The sequence below is a fragment of the Lepidochelys kempii genome, chromosome 19 (genome assembly GCF_965140285.1).
Source record: "Lepidochelys kempii isolate rLepKem1 chromosome 19, rLepKem1.hap1, whole genome shotgun sequence".
NCBI lineage: Eukaryota > Metazoa > Chordata > Testudines > Cheloniidae > Lepidochelys > Lepidochelys kempii.
The window spans coordinates 16,236,345-16,248,900 of NC_136398.1; the positions used below are offsets into that span (position 1 = coordinate 16,236,345).

Genomic DNA, 12,556 nt, shown 5'->3' on the forward strand with positions numbered 1-12,556 from the left:
CTAGTAAGCTTGTACTCACCTAGAATGGTCACCCAGCAGGATGCCAAATGGACCCATGAAATTCCATAACCTCTTGCTGCCCTCATTTTCAGGGCAAAGGGATATTTTGGAAATTGTGACAACTATTGTTTATAGCATAGAATACCCCTTCTTAGATCAAATGTAAGCATTGATGTGAGCGTTTCCCTCAACTTCCAAACAAAGTGGGTGAATTTCCTGGGCTCCTGCTGAGTTGTCAGTATGGTTCTTTGTCTGGCAAAGTTTGTGCTCCTGGCCTGGAGGACAGAAGCACTATAAGCCAATGCTAATTAAAATAAACTGAAGATCATCCCAATTTCTCTTCCAGATGATGGCAGCTAGAGTGTCTTGCCAGAGCTTCTTGTGCAAATCCTTTCTCTGACTAGGGGCAGTGGCTTTGTGTGTGGAGGAGGTGGAAGCACTGTGTGGTCTGCTTACGGACAGAAACTTTTCTTTTAAAAAAAGTGGGGTATGCAAAAACTGATGTGTGTTTTATTCTTTACTTCACAATAATACCATATTAGTAATACTAGACATTATGAATTTGGCCTGATTTTCAGAGAAAATAAAACAGGACTTATGTAAAAGAGGGTACCACCCATCTTAAAAGGTTTCTAGACATGAATGATGTGTTAACACAGTATATAGTTAAGCACTTAATATCTATAAGTATTACATTTGATATTTCACCTATTTCCTACTGGAGGTATAGAAACAACATCCCTCACCTTAAATAACCTTTTTAGAAGGATGAATCATTTGCATTTGGATGTAGTGGTATCTTCTGAATCAGAGAGACTTGTAAAAAGTGATATCCACCTCAACTATAATGTTGCTTGGGAGTGACGCTGTAATAAATCAACTTGCTAGCATAAAACTTTACATCACCAGAGGGTGGTGTCTGTGTTTGAAAATGCATATTTATATAAAATATTATAAAATTGTTCTTGAACCTTGGATACAATGGTGGGGGTTGAGGAGTATAATAGAGCTGATGGCAGCAAAGACAAGCAAATGCAATGGTGGTCCAATTCACTGGTTTCCAATCATTTTATTAAGACAACCCACCAACTGCATTTAGTCTCTTTTTGCGAGCTACCCAGGGTCCAAATTCATGGGGGATTAACATTATAGGCCATCATCCTTCTCCTCTGCCACCGCCTCTTCTTCACCCTACCCAGGGGCCAACAACCACCTACAGCAGCACCATCCGCCCTGACATCACAACCCTAATTCTGACTCAGTTTGACAGGGAAGCCCGGGGTGGTAGGAGAGCCGAGCCCTGCACTCACCCAACAGCAGCAGCCCCTGTTCTGCAGCAGTAGGCCCAGCTCCCTGCCCCGTATGTTGCAACTTGGCGTGTGGGGTTGCAGCGCCACTCAGATTTGGCCCAGCCACCCTTCTGTCATGATGAGTTGGAGTGGTCAGACCAAGTTTGAGTGAGTGGCACTGCGACCTGGTGGGCAGAGTTGCAGACCACTCTGGTTTGGCCCAGTCACTCACTATCATGATAGAGGGTCACTCTATGTGCCAGGTCACAATGCTTGGAGCTGGGCCCTTCCCCACAGGATGGGAGCCCTCCCTCCACACTGGGCCTTCCACCTACTGTTTGGGAAATATTGGTCTAATTCCCTTCCAAAATTCCATTTCATCCTATTGTGTTATTTATGAAGTGCTGGCAGTATAATTGGTGCTTTCAAGATAATCCCTGCCCCCAAGGGCTTCCAATATGAAAATATATTGTAGCTATAACACATTCCCATTCTGTATGGCCACCTGATGTTCTCCCATTGCCCATATACTTTGTAGCCCATCTCATGTAGTGTTATCATTGCTCAGCATGCACTCTGTCATGTCAAGGAAGACTGCTGAAATACGTGCCCCTTACTTGTTTGTAATGGCCCCTTCGATGAGAAATGATGATTGATTAAAAAGAGCATATTAAAACTTGCCATTTGCTCTGCGTACATCATGCATGCCACTGAACTTGGCCAGTGAAATGAGACTGGCTAGTTTCATGTTTGTTTAGGCAATATCACTTCCTGGTAACTGCATTAGCACCGTGTTTTTTGGCTTTCCAATAGTGCAGGGAAATATTTAAAATCTCCCACTAATAATCCTGTTTTAAATTTAAAAGACACAATTTCCAGGAGGCAGGGCACTGGAGTGGGAGGCAGGGGACCTTTCCTGGCTCTGCTACTGACCAGCTGTATGATTTGGGCAAGAGACTTCACTTTTTCTCTGTGCCTTATTTTTCACATCTGTAAAATGGTGAAATGATGCTTACCTTCTTTTGGAAATGCTTTTGATGTTTAAGGAGAAAAAGCGCTATGTTAGAGCTAAGTGTTACTAAAATTGATATTCAACAAAACCACAAGGTTGTTGTGTTAAAAAGAAGAGTTACAACAACATAAACTCTCTTGCTATAGTCTCCATTTACAAAAGTTCTGCTAGTTTTTGTACAACATGTTTGCCTTTTCAGAAATCTCTCTGCTCTAAAGGCCTGCAGTCAAAATACAAAGTCATGATGCAGGCTAGGAAGTGCTGTGTGGTTGTCCAATGTCCTCTTACCGTGTTGAGTTCTTCAGAGAAACGATTGCTCTCAGAAAAGCTGGATGGATGCTTTCAGTGCTTTGGCAACATGCCGTCACTATGAACGGCTGAAAGGTGAGGGCGGGGAAAGAAGTTAGTCAATATTCCAGACTATCAAATTTAAATTATAATTTGTCTTTCTGAATTTAGAAATAAACTTTTTTGGCCAAATCAGTTAGACAAGAAAACGACGAGCTGTAAGAAATGGTGAGTCTGCCAGCAGTCCGATTGATTATGCTCTGCTGAACTCTTGGCTAGAGAAAATCTATCCTGTCTTTTACAAAGACAAATCAAATCAGGAAGCTGCCTTTTTGAAGACGTGTTTGCTACTGAAATGCCCCCATTCAGATCTTTCTTTGTCTCATAATGACTCTGGGCAATATTTTATGTAGAACTTAGACTTTATATAATTAAGATTTTTTTATTAAAAAGAGAGGCTCAATCTTCTGAAACCTAGTGGAAAAAGCGTAAAAATGCCAATTGATGTTGACTTTTATGACCAAATGCAATGTAAAGTTATGAAACTGATGTTGCCAATACTCCTTTGGCCTCTGGAATGTCAATGCAGCATGTAGGCATGATCTGTAACAAATTCCCACTATGATAAAAGTGTTGAGGATGTAGTACTTAAGCACCAGGACATGAGGACAAAATGCTTTTGGCTTACGGGTAGGGGACCTTGATTGTAGTGTCAGTTGTAACCCTGGTAGCAATACAAGCTGAGTGCTAATTCTTTCAAAGTAAATATTTTACAGAAACGCTGTTATGATTAAACCGTAATCTCAGTGTTCTCTCCTGGTAAGTGCTATTTTTAAAAAAACTTTTTAAAATTAAAATAATTTAATGAAAGGCCATGAGCAGAGTGTGGGTGGATAGTGCTCTATATTAAAAGGGAGTTAAGAAAATAAAATGTCATTGAGAATAAGAAAAAAAGGGAAACTAAAAAGCAATAAGAAATAGAAGAGGATAAAACAAGAAGAAATGAGAGTAAATAGCAATGGCACTGAATGCTGGTCTATAAATAGCATGAGATTGCCTAAAATTAGATTTAGGATTCAAGTGCCAGGTGGCCTTTTTCCATCTCTGACGACTGGGGTTTATAGTCCATTCCAGGGAGCGTGAAGTTCCTTCCAGAACCAGTCTCTCGCCTTGGTATTCACTTGCTGGTTTATAGATTATAAAATGTCCTTGTCATTGTAGTTAAGCAGTTTGGCAGCCATTGAGGGGAAGATTCTGTACTTTTTTACTATGATATACTTGCAGGCAGAACATAAGGCAAAAGTTGTTGAGTACTTTTAGTACCAGGAAGATCATTCTGAATGGTTTTTGCAAAACCTACTTCCTGGCAAAAGTGTCCTCTAGACTTTTCAACGCTTTCAGGGTATACCTGTACTGTAAGGGCCTGAATTTTTCACTGTCCTGCACTGTGTGTAGAGCAATGTGGGTAGAAAATGCCATTGCTGGTATGGGTGAACAGAGTATTCTGATCTGGTACTGTTAGTCAGGCCCAAATTATTTGCAGCATTTGATATAAGAACTCTTTCTCCATGAAGAATGTACTGCATCTAATTTTAGTATCATTTTAAGGTTTAAAATCGTGTTCACTTTAATATATATTTTATTGCAATATAGATATAAAATAACTGCACTGGCAAAGGAGTTATTTCATGTAATTAAGCCTCATCCTGCTATCACCCTGCACGATATACTCCCATGGGCTTCCATGGAAGCTCTAATGACAAATTATTGCAAAATTGGGCCTCTGCCTTTATTCAGATTTCATTTAAATGCCACTTGAGGTGTACCCTTTGCTTGATGTGCGCTCAGCTCCTTCTATCGAAGGTGGAAGTTATGTGATACTGTCCCTTTTAGATGCGTGCACGTAACTCTTTTAGGTAATATAATTTATCCCAAGAGGGGAGGTATGTTTGAGCTTTCAAGTATTGCAATCCTAGTTTCCCTGCTGCGTTTGCACCTTTTCTTCTTTAGGGAGCCTGCATGATGCCAATCCTCATTCCCTGAAGAGCTAGCTCCACCTTCTTCTGTTCAGCTCAGGGCGGCGTGAGTGGTGGTTAGACGTGACGACTTCCCTCTAAAGTGAGCTAAGCCACTGCCGCTGCATGTGAGGACTGTTTCTCTTTTTAGGGGTCTCTCCTCTGCAAATGCCAGCTGCCCCTCCAACATCCCATCACAGTTCTCCCCATCCCACCAGTTTATGTGGAACTCTTGTGCCCCCCCAAGATACTTTCAGAGGCCTTCCCCTTAGAAGTACCCAGGTGCTGTTTAACCAACAGAGCCAAGAGAAATAATCTTACTTACCTGCTCTCCTTGCTCTTCATCCTCCCTCAGGCCTTTTCCTTATTTTCCCTCCTTTCGCAGAGATGGGCAGGGAAGGAATATAAAGTAGCTCCACAGACACCTCTTTCATTCCAGACAGGAGGTCACATGGACCCTTCTCTGTAATCTTTAGAGAAGACCTGACGGGCTTGGTGGATTGCTGAGTGAGACGGAGCTGTTCATTTCTAGATCTCTGGCCAAATTTGGCCTATGTCAGTAGTGAATGAAATTTACTCTCCTCTGGTGGGTCTTTGGTGACCGATGTGAGAGGAGTTGGTGGCCTCTACCCAGTTTCTGATGGGCAGATGCCCATGTTGCAAAAAATCATTGCAGCTGTTGGCACTGTCAGTTGAAAGGCCCAGGATTGAAGGCACCATAGAGTCTGAGCTCCCCTTTCACCTCTGGAGGTGATCCCTGTTGGGCAGGTCTGAAATGAATTTGGAGAGGACACTGTGGGTAAAACTTGCACTGTGGCTGCCCATGAGCATTAAGTGTGTCCAGGGGTACTAACTTAATACTATTCAGTTACTGAAGTCACACTTTTTTTAAAGAAAGATACTCATTGTAATTAATAAGGATGTGGTAATTGCTGCATTGATATATATATATATATATATATTTTAAGATGATGGGGACTTCCAGTAATGTTTAAAAGTCCTCAGGCACTTCTCTCTTTTCCGAACATGGAAAATCATTCTCTTTCTTAAGCAGAGTTGCCTGTATAAACCAAGGATATAACTGTGTGAAAACATAACATACCTAGTGGGAAAAAAAAAATTTGATGTGTTGCTGGAAACTCCCGGGGAAAAAACCATGCGCTCATTTTATAAATCACAGGTGGCATATTTTATTAATAGCTGTTATAATCTCTGAATAACTCAGTTTAGAGCAATTGCCATACTTCATAGTTGCTTAAAATGTTATCGGTTTTAATGGCTTCTTCCATGCTAACCCACAGACTACGAATGCTACATTTTAGAAACTGTTAAATAAGGATCGTTAGTACAATTTGTAACTTTGCTGGCAAAGCTATTTCAGAACACACAAAGGTTCTGTAATTCACTTAAAATACACTGAAAACAGTTGTGACATCCGTGCTCCAGCTAATTAAGATTGTGCCAGCATTTACTTTAGAGACAAATAAGAGGGGACATGATAAAAATATGTCAAATAATGAATCATCTAGAGAAGGGAGATTGGAAGCTTCTGGTCTTCCTGTCTCATAACACAAGAACAAGCAGACGTTCTATGAAATTAGAAGGTGGCAAATGCAAAACTGATCAAAGGGAAGACTTTTCCACAAACAGTTTAATTATACTGTGGGATTCATGGCCATATTATGTTGTTGAGGCTAAAAACCTAGCAAGATTCAAAATTCAATTGGGCAGTTATAGATAAGGGGGAGGGATAGCTTGGTGGTTTGAGCATTGGCCTGTTAAACCCAGGGTTGTGAGCTCAATCCCTGAGGGGGCCATTTAGGGATCTGGGGCAAAAATTGGGGATTGGCCCTGCTTTGGGCAGGGAGTTGGATTAGATGACCTCCTGAGGTCCCTTCCAACCCTGAGATTCTATGAAGAGCATCCAGAGGTATAATAGTTAATCCGAACACATTTTGAAGAGATTAATCCTCTTCAGGATTTAATGCAATCTCTAAACATTAGAAATTAGGAGGATATCAAATGTGGGGGGGCAGACTATCCCACAACTGCCTTATGTGAGCTTTTTGCCCGTTCATCTGAAGCGTCTGGCACTGGTTGCTGTTAGAGACAGGATAGTGAAATAGATGGACCATGGGTCTGATGCAGTAAGGTAATTCCTGTGGGATATAACAAACTGTTAATCTCTCTGTCATAAATTTGATTCAGATTGTTGTATTCTTTCAGGTATGTAGGGATGCATACAGATATATATATTTTTAGTGGCACTCTATACCTCCAATATAATGAATTACTAGCTACACACATTTAGACCTCAATTCTGTATGCTGATCTGCCCTGGCAGACCCTTGCACCTCAGAGCAAAATTCCCCTGCATGGATCCGGTTGCATGATTAGTGCCTTAGACTGAGGCAGAAAATCATACATATTTTAATTGCTATGGGTAAAATGTTCATAAATACTTAAGTCCCCCTCTGACGTAAGTATTTCCTTTTGCCTGGAATTTTGAAAAGAGCCCAGGACTTGGAGTATATTTCAGTAGTAATGCTCAAATTGTAAACTCTGAGATAAGGACCGTCTCTTCAAAGCTGCCTGCAGAATGCATAACATGAAGACACTCTGAAGATAGGTAAATAATAAATTATAAAATAGTAATGCACTGGAACTAAGAGAGATGAAGGTACCACATCAAGGTGCAGCAACTTCATTGCCATTTTGGAATATAGCTTTCAACATATGGCTGCAAAGTAGCTGCTTTGCTATATAGCAAAGACTAGATCAAGCAGTCTGTGATTAATTTCCTACAAATATGAGGTGTAAAACAAGCAAGAGGATCCTTTATGTCTGTGCTGGGGACCACACTGGCCCATCTTCCTCCCAACAGGGCACGGGGACAATAACTATCCAAGCAAAGCTTCATGATGCTGTAGTATCATACTACAGAGGGTACCAAAGGCTGCACCCTCTCTTATGGGCATAAAGGCCTTACCTGCAGCAGTGTGCTGTGTTTCTACTGTGCAGGGAGGGCAGGCCAGAAAACACAGCACATCAGTGTGGTGGTGGTGGGGTTGAGCCAGTACCAAGAATCAACCACTGCATTGGCCACTGTGCAAACCCATAATCCCAGAGTAGGGAGCATGCATGATTTTTCTGTAGTGCTACACGCTCTTCAGCAGTAGAGTTAACATACTTAAGACATCTTTAAACAAAAAAGTTCAGTATTGCCAACCCTAGGTGTGCAAAAAACACAAGTCAGGTCCCCAAATCATGAGATTGGATTAAAAATCCTGAGACTTCAAAAATAATGTATGTGAAGTTCTTTTTATTTGCCTTCTAGTCAGTAAGCCTTTGGGGATCATGTTTTCAGTCCTTTTTTTGACAAACTTTTGATAATTAAAGCTGAGATTCTCATGTAATCACAAATCCAGGGGCTGGGGTTTTAAGAAGCACAAGCAAATTTCATGAGACTTGTGATAAAATCATGAGAGTTGACAGCAATGAAGATTACTATGTCCTCCCCAAATTCTAGTGGAATTTAGGGACCATAGAGGAGGGAATAGAGAGAATGATACAGCATCAAGCATCTTAGATTAGTAACATGAATAAAACTTGAAGCATACTTGAGCTTTGCCAAAAATGGAGCAGTCCTTTCCTGTGCTCTCCTGCTCTAAAATTTTACAAAAACTTTTTCTAAAACAAAAAGGGTAGAAGAAAAAGTAAAACCCTAACCAGGATAAATTGCGTCTCTGGTAGCATGTACGGTGTATTTTCCTAAACAGGGTTTTTTTGGTGGTTTGGTGATTTCCTGTTTGCTTTCTTTCTCTGACCTTATACTTTACTTGGTTAGCACTGTCACAGAGGCATTAAATCATAACTTGAGAGAAACAAGGTGGGTGAGGTGATATCTTTTAGTGGACCAACAGAAATAAAAGATATGTCACCCATCTTGTCTCTCCCATATCCTGGGACCAACCCATCTGCAACGACACTGCAAAAAATCAGAGCTTGTCAGTTAGATAGTGGAAGAACTTGTTTGATGCCACACTATAAATTAGTGCTTGTGTCTCTTTTGTCTAGTTGCTGATTGGTAATTTGGCAAGGTTATAAAGATGGTAGAATGAGGATGAGTGCTAGGTTTGCATGTCTTCAGTAAATAGCTTTGTTAGAAACTAAAACTCTCTCGCCAGAAAGAAACCATATTGCTTAAAGCAGGACTTTGGCGGAGGTAATCTGAACTGCACTAAAGAAGCAGCAAAGACATTAATTTAGGGAAATCCTGAATGATTTATGTCTTTTAAAATACTACTTGCTGTTTGAATTAAGAGAATAGTTTCCCTGCTGTTTGAGCTGCAATCCAGCATCATTAATAAATAGTGTTGATAGGAAAGTGAGTAGCTAAAGTCAGAACTTGTTTAGAAACTGCCCTGATTAGAATAGGTCATTAACATAAATTGTATTTTTTATAGTTAACCTGCTGTGGGTAAATTTCAAATTGCATTAAACTGTTACACTCTGAGTAGACATTAAATTGAACTACCTGATGTATCTGTTTAGTAAACTGTAAAAGTTGGAGAGGTGGCAATCATTATTTATTTTATGTCTTTTAAGGCACTCCTTGTTAGTATATAGGCGCAGCGGGACTTTGGTTTCACAGCAAAATTACAAGTTTGGTTGATGAAGGTAATAGTGTTGGTACCACACAACATTTTGATTAAAAATCTAGAACGATATAAAATTAACATGGCATACGTTAAATGAATAAAACCTGGCTAACTGATAAGTCTCAAAATGTATTTCTAAACAGGGAATTATCACACTGTAGGTGTGTTTCTAGTGAAGTCCCCCAGGGATCTGTTGTTGGCCTTATGCTAACAATGATGTAGAAGAAAACATAAAATCATCACTGATAAAATTTGCAGGTGACAAGAAAATTGGGGGAATGGTAAATAATTAAGAGTACGGATCACTAACACAGAGCAAACTGGATCACTTGGTAAACTTAGCGCAAGCAAACCATGTGTGTTTTAAAATGGCTAAATGTAAATATATATATGTAGAAACAAAAAGAGTGTAGGCAGAATGTAGGCAATAATTACAGGATGGGGAACTCTATCATGGTCAAACTGGACAGTCTCTACGTAAAAGAATAAATGGACACAAATCAGATGTCAAGAATTATAACATTCATAAACCAGTCGGAGAACACTTCAATCTCTCTGGTCACGCGATCACAGACATGAAGGTCGCTATCTTAAAACAAAAAAACTTCAAATCCAGACTCCAGCGAGAAACTGCTGAATTGGAATTCATTTGCAAATTGGATACTATTAATTTAGGCTTAAATAGAGACTTGGAGTGGCTAAGTCATTATGCAAGGTAGCCTGTTTCCTCTTGTTTTTTCCTACCCCCCCCCCCCAGATGTTCTGGTTTAACTTGGATTTTAACTTGAAGAGTGGTCAGTTTGGATGAGCTATTACCAGCAGGAGAGTGAGTTTGTGTGTGTATGGGGGTGGGGGGGATGTGAGAACCTGGATTTATGCAGGAAATAGCCCAGCTTAATTGTCATGCACATTGTGTAAAGAGTTATCACTTTGGATGGGCTATCACCAGCAGGAGAGTGAATTTGTGTGGGGGGGTGGAGGGTGAGAAAACCTGGATTTGTGCTGGAAATCACTTTAGATAAGCTATTACCAGCAGGACAGTGGGGTGGGAATAGGTATTGTTTCATATTCTCTGTGTATATATAAAGCCTGCTGCAGTTTCCACGATATGCATCTGAAGAAGTGAGCTGTAGCTCACGAAAGCTTATGCTCTAATAAATTGGTTAGTCTCTAAGGTGCCACAAGTCCTCCTTTTCTTTATGAGATGCAGTGACTCTGAAAAAGATTTGGGGATTGTGGTGGATAATCAGCTGAACACACATTCCTGGTGCGATACTGTGGCCAAAAGGTGATTCTTGGATGCCTAAACAGGAAAATCTCAAGTAGGAGTAGAGAGAGGGTATTTTACCTCTGTATTTGGCACTGGTGCAATCGCTGCAGGAATCCCACGTCTTGTTCTGGTGTCCACAATTCAAGAAGGATGAAATTGGAGAGGGTTCAGATAAGAGCCACAAGAACAATTAAAGGACTAGAAAACATGCCTTACAGTGATAGACTTAAGGAGCTCAGTCTAATTCACTTAACAAAGAGAAGGTTAAGGGGTAACTTGACTACAGTCGATAGGTACCTACATGGGGAACAAATATTTGATAGTGGGCTCTTCAGCACAGAAAGGTATAACACAATCCAGTTCCTGAAAGATGAAGCTAAACAAATTCAGACTGGCAGTAAGGCATACGTTTTTAACAGTAAAAAGAAAGAGTACTTGTGGCACCTTAGAGACTAATAAATTTATTTGAGCATGAGCATTCAGTGCGTCTGATGAAGTGAGTTGTAGCTCACAAAAGCTTATGCTCAAATAAATTTGTTAGCCTCTAAGGGGCCACAAGTCCTCCTTTTCTTTTTGCGGATACAGATTAACACGGCTGCTACTCTGAAACCCGTTTTTAACAGTGAAAGTAATTAACCATTGGAACAATTTACCAAGGGTCGTGATGGATTCTCCATCACTGACCATTTTTAAACCACAATAGGATGTTTTTCTAAAAGATCTCTTCTATGAATTATTTTGGAGACGTTCTCAGACTGTTGTACAGGAGATCAGACTAGATGATCACAATGGTCCCTTCTGACCTTGGAATCTATGAATCCTAGGGGCAGTGGAGAAGGTGGGACATTATAGTTAGATTGGAAGTCCTGAGATCCCTCGTTCCTCCTTCACCTTATGGCTTACTTTTGTTCCTCCCCAGTGCAGCACTAGATGGGTCTATATGGCACTTGAAAGGATTGCACAGAGAGTCTCTCTGCTGCAGGCTCCATCTACCCTACAGGCAGTTGTTTCCCCTCTCTGCATAGGTAGCACAGAACTGGAAAGCCAACAGGTGGCAGGCAGCAAGTGCTGCAGTGGCCTCTGCTGGGGGCCACCTGAACTGCAGTCCAATGCTTGCGTCCTCTATTGGCTGAGACCAGAACTGCAACATCATTTCTGGCTGAGCCTAAAATTCTCTGCAGCCAAGATCTTTGTGTGTGTGAGAGAGAGAGAGAGAGAGAGAGAGAGAAAGGCAAGTAACACTCCAAAATTCTGAGACTTGCAGAAATATTATGAGTTTCATTAACACTGCTCTCAGTCTACTGACCTTTGCTCCTGTTGGCCCTGAAGAACTAGCACTTCCTTGGGAGTGGAAGCTGGGTTCTGTTTTTGGCTCATGAACCATTAACCAAATTCCAGCTGCAGAATCTTCATTGTTGGTGATGTATATGCCAGAAAAAAAAGCCAGGTTAATTTTCAGCTCCCAGTCCGACTGTGCAAGGTTGGAAGTAAGAAAAACAAAGCAATCTTTTTACTTGTAAATTGAGGGGATTTGATCTGGAGTAATTGAGGAATAAACATGAAACCCCATAATGATATTTGTACAGAATGTCTCTTCAGAGTAGAACCACATTTAAATTTTCCATTCAGACTTTACTGCTCTGTGCCTAGATATTACAGGCTAGCAAAGTAGGCTCAGCTTCCTTGTACACTAAATACAATGGGACAAAGTCATGGATGGACTGGAAACCACAACTCTGAACTGTCTCATTTGTGATGATGTCAAACACTTAACATAATCTTAAGGTAATGAGCCTGCTAGTTATAACATTCAAGTATGTGCCATGTATAATGATTATTTCGGTATTGGATTAGCGCTTGAGGCATCACAATAGAAATAACTAGAGTCACGTTAAACCGTGTATCCGACTCCGGCTGTGGCACTCAACTCTTCAGCCTTCTGAGAGAAATAAACTAAGTTGCACACAGCTATCTACTCTGTAGACACCTATCAGATGTGACCTTAAAAACAGAGGAAATCT

General features: G+C 40.7%; 1 protein-coding gene across 4 annotated transcripts in view; it reads left to right on the forward strand.

Moving 5' to 3' along the window:
* The window catches only part of HIVEP3 (HIVEP zinc finger 3), a 493,156-nt gene that overhangs the window by 8,342 nt on the left and 472,258 nt on the right, over positions 1-12,556 (forward strand). The window lies entirely within an intron of this gene.